Raw genomic sequence first — 5289 nt, forward strand, 5'->3', positions numbered from 1 at the left:
GACCGGGGCGCGAACCCGGTTCCCCTGCATTGGCAGGCGGACGCGCAACCACTGCGCCACCAGGGAAGCCCTTCATCACTGGTTTTAAACAACTTGATTATGATGTGCTTCAATGGAGTTTTCTTCATGCTTCTTGTGCTTGGGGTTTGTTGAGCTTCTTGGATCTGCAGGTTATAGTTTTCATCAAGTTTGAAAACTTTTGGCCATTATTTCTTCCAATTTTTTTTTCTGTTTCCCCTTCACAGACTCAAATTACTCATATCATAGGCCACTTAAAGTTGTCCCAAATATCACTGATTCTCTTTTTATTTTTTTAATTTATTTTTTAAAATTAATTAATTAATTTATTTATTTTTGGCTGAGTTGGGTCTTCGTTGCTGCGTACCGGCTTTCTCTAGTTGTGGTGAGTGGAGGTTACTCTTTGTTGCGGTGTGCGGGCTTCTCATTGTGGTGGCTTCTCTTGTTGTGGACCACAGGCTTTAGGCACGCGGGCTTCAGTAGTTGTGGCACGCGGGTTCTAGACCACAGCCTCAGTAGTTGTGGCGCATGGGTTTAGTTGCTCCGCGGCATGTGGGATCTTCCCAGAGGGCTCGAACCTATGTCCCCTGCATTGGCAGGCAGATTCTTAACCACCACACCACCAGGGAAGTCCCCTTCTTTTTATTTCTTAAATTCATTTTTCTCTGTATGTTTCCTTTAGGATAGTTTCTATTGCTGTGCCTTCAAGTTCATTAATATTTTCTAATGCCATTGTGATATTGTGATTTATTTTATGAAATATATATTTGGCCTTTGTCCCCTTCTTGACACAGAGCTAAGTGATAAGAATGATAAAGGTGTCATTTGTTATTCATAGCAAGCCCCTTTCAACTACCTCTGAGTTTATGTTAATAAAATAACCTTTGGAAAGCACCTAAGGATGAGGGCTGATTGCCAGGGCAACTAACCATGCGATTATAGGATTGGAACTTTCAGCCTATCCTCCAACTTCTAGCCTCCAAGGAGGAGAGAGGGACTGGAGCTTGAATTAATCACTCATGGCCAATGATTTAATCAAGCATGCCTATGTAGTGAAGCCTCCATAAGTCCCAAAAGGACAGGGTTTGGTGAGCTTCTGGGTTGGTAAAGACATGGAGGTCCTGGGAGAATGGCAAGCCCAGGGAAAGCATGGAAACTCCGAGTCCCTTCCCACATACCTTGCTCTATGCATCTCTTCCATCTGGCTGTCCCTGAGCTACATCCTTTTATAATCCAGTAAATAAAATGTTCTCCTTGAGTTCTGTGAACTGCTCTAGCAAATTAATTGGACCAAGGAGGGGGTTCAACCTATAGATGGTCAGTCAGAAGCACAGGTAACAACCTGGACTTGTAATTGTCATTTGAAGTTGGGGGTGAGACAGTCTTGTGGGACCGAACCCTTAATCTGTGGGATCTGACACTATCTCCAGGTAGATATGTCAGAATTGAGTAAAACTGTAGGACTCAGGTGGTGCTGCAGAATTGCTTGGTGGTGTGGGGAAAACCCCAGACACATTTGGTGGTCAGAAGTGTCAAAAGTGAAATACTGTAGTGGTAGTCAGAGAATATTGTATGTGATGTAAATGAAAACAATAGTTTTTCTTTATATCCATGCAGTGTATTTTTCATCTCAGGTAACAATTTTTTTTTTTTTTTTTTTTTTTTTTTTTGCGGTACGCAGGCCTCTCACTGTTGTGGCCTCTCCCGTTGTGGAGCACAGGCTCCGGATGCGCAGGCTCAGCGGCCATGGCTCACGGGCCCAGCCGCTCCGCGGCACGTGGGATCCTCCCAGACCGGGGCGCGAACCCGGTTCCCCTGCATTGGCAGGCGGACGCGCAACCACTGCGCCACCAGGGAAGCCCTTCATCACTGGTTTTAAACAACTTGATTATGATGTGCTTCAATGGAGTTTTCTTCATGCTTCTTGTGCTTGGGGTTTGTTGAGCTTCTTGGATCTGCAGGTTATAGTTTTCATCAAGTTTGAAAACTTTTGGCCATTATTTCTTCCAATTTTTTTTTCTGTTTCCCCTTCACAGACTCAAATTACTCATATCATAGGCCACTTAAAGTTGTCCCAAATATCACTGATTCTCTTTTTATTTTTTTAATTTATTTTTTAAAATTAATTAATTAATTTATTTATTTTTGGCTGAGTTGGGTCTTCGTTGCTGCGTACCGGCTTTCTCTAGTTGTGGTGAGTGGAGGTTACTCTTTGTTGCGGTGTGCGGGCTTCTCATTGTGGTGGCTTCTCTTGTTGTGGACCACAGGCTTTAGGCACGCGGGCTTCAGTAGTTGTGGCACGCGGGTTCTAGACCACAGCCTCAGTAGTTGTGGCGCATGGGTTTAGTTGCTCCGCGGCATGTGGGATCTTCCCAGAGGGCTCGAACCTATGTCCCCTGCATTGGCAGGCAGATTCTTAACCACCACACCACCAGGGAAGTCCCCTTCTTTTTATTTCTTAAATTCATTTTTCTCTGTATGTTTCCTTTAGGATAGTTTCTATTGCTGTGCCTTCAAGTTCATTAATATTTTCTAATGCCATTGTGATATTGTGATTTATTTTATGAAATATATATTTGGCCTTTGTCCCCTTCTTGACACAGAGCTAAGTGATAAGAATGATAAAGGTGTCATTTGTTATTCATAGCAAGCCCCTTTCAACTACCTCTGAGTTTATGTTAATAAAATAACCTTTGGAAAGCACCTAAGGATGAGGGCTGATTGCCAGGGCAACTAACCATGCGATTATAGGATTGGAACTTTCAGCCTATCCTCCAACTTCTAGCCTCCAAGGAGGAGAGAGGGACTGGAGCTTGAATTAATCACTCATGGCCAATGATTTAATCAAGCATGCCTATGTAGTGAAGCCTCCATAAGTCCCAAAAGGACAGGGTTTGGTGAGCTTCTGGGTTGGTAAAGACATGGAGGTCCTGGGAGAATGGCAAGCCCAGGGAAAGCATGGAAACTCCGAGTCCCTTCCCACATACCTTGCTCTATGCATCTCTTCCATCTGGCTGTCCCTGAGCTACATCCTTTTATAATCCAGTAAATAAAATGTTCTCCTTGAGTTCTGTGAACTGCTCTAGCAAATTAATTGGACCAAGGAGGGGGTTCAACCTATAGATGGTCAGTCAGAAGCACAGGTAACAACCTGGACTTGTAATTGTCATTTGAAGTTGGGGGTGAGACAGTCTTGTGGGACCGAACCCTTAATCTGTGGGATCTGACACTATCTCCAGGTAGATATGTCAGAATTGAGTAAAACTGTAGGACTCAGGTGGTGCTGCAGAATTGCTTGGTGGTGTGGGGAAAACCCCAGACACATTTGGTGGTCAGAAGTGTCAAAAGTGAAATACTGTAGTGGTAGTCAGAGAATATTGTATGTGATGTAAATGAAAACAATAGTTTTTCTTTATATCCATGCAGTGTATTTTTCATCTCAGGTAACAATTTTTTTTTTTTTTTTTTTTTTTTTTTTTTGCGGTACGCAGGCCTCTCACTGTTGTGGCCTCTCCCGTTGTGGAGCACAGGCTCCGGATGCGCAGGCTCAGCGGCCATGGCTCACGGGCCCAGCCGCTCCGCGGCATGTGGGATCTTCCCAGACCGGGGCACAAACCCGTGTTCCCTGCATCGGCAGGCGGACTCTCAACCACTGCACCACCAGGGAAGCCCTCAGGTAACATTTTTAAATCTCTGGACTTTCAATTTGAGTCTTTTTTGTCTTCCTTGTCTCCTCTGAACCTTTTAGATATACTGAATACAATTATAACTGTTTCAGTCTTCTCTGTTCATTCTAACATCTTGATGCCAAGATCTTGGATCTCTGTGCACCGATGTCAAACCGAAATACAGAGACAGAGTTTTGGAGGAAGAGAAAGAATAGCTTTATTCTTTGCCAGGCAAAGAGGGAACACAGTAGGCTAGCACCTCAAGAACTGTGGCCCCCTCCCTGGGGAATAGGGAGAGGTCTTATAGTTGGGGCTCATGGTCAGGAGTATGTGATAAGGATCAAGGCAGTAACAGTCTTGCATTCTTCTTTCTTCTGCAAAGTTTCAACACAACACTGGGTCTGGTCATCTCCAAGGGTGGGGTTGCTGACAAGATTAAGGTGTGTGCAGCCTCTCAGGTGGTTGATGAGCTTCTCTGGTCCCTTTAATCTTGCCTCAGATGGTTTCGTGGCTGCTCCACCCTTGATTAGCAACTGTTCCAATCTGCCCTTTGGAACTCGGGAGAGGTCATGGAGGCTGGAGTCTTGCCTACAAGAAAGGGGGGATAAAAAGGCCTCCATGCCTGGGAGCCCCACAGGGCCCCACTTGGTTTCAATCTGTGTCAGTTCTGGGCCAGTTTTTATTGACTGATTATTCTCTTCATTATGGGTCATGCTTTCATGTCTTGTTGTATCTGATTGGATGCTAGTAATTGTGAGTTTTACCTTGTTGGGTGCTGGATAGTTTTTGCATTCCCATAAGTTTTTCTTGAATTTTTTTTCCTGGGATGAAGTTCAGTTACTTGGAAATGGTTTGATGTTTTTCAAGTCTTGCTTTTGTGCTTGTTAGACATTTTCTGGAGTAGTGCTCAGCTTAGGGCTAATTATTGCCCATCACTGAGGCAAGATCCTACTGAGTACACACTTAACCAACAGTGCCCCATGAACTAAATTTCCAGTTTGGCTGCTGGGAACAGGCATTGTTCCTGGTACTCACTGTTCCTTCTAACCCCCTTCAGATGGTTCATTCCTCAGGCTAGTGGATGCACTGATCAGCACTCTACTGAATACTCAAGGGGACCCTCTGCTGATCTTTGGGGTTCTCTCTTTGTGCAGCTATGTGTTCTCTGGTTCTCTCTCCTAAGAAATGAGGCTGATTTGGTCCCTGGACCCTCACCTTTCTCTTTTCAACTCAGGGAATCTGTGAGGCTTCATCTCAGTTTCCCCTCTCTGAACCATGCCCTGGAAAATACGTGAAGGCAAGTAAACTGGGGTAATTGTAGAGCTCACCTTACTTATTTCCAATGTCCTTCATTGCTGGTGTCCAGCGCATTGAAAATTGTTGTTTCATATATTTTGTCTGTTTTTTGTTGTTGTTGTTTGTTTATTTGTTTCAAATGGAAAGGTAAATCCAGCCCCTTCCTTCACCCACCTTGACCAGAAGCAGAAATTGGTAGTTATTATTATTCTACAATTTATTCAAAATATCTGTTGGGGGCTTCCCTGGTGGCACAGTGGTTGAGAGTCCGCCTGCCGATGCAGGGGACGCGGGTTTGTGCCCCGGT

The sequence above is a fragment of the Physeter macrocephalus genome, chromosome 16 (assembly GCF_002837175.3).
Source record: "Physeter macrocephalus isolate SW-GA chromosome 16, ASM283717v5, whole genome shotgun sequence".
NCBI classification, from domain to species: domain Eukaryota; kingdom Metazoa; phylum Chordata; class Mammalia; order Artiodactyla; family Physeteridae; genus Physeter; species Physeter macrocephalus.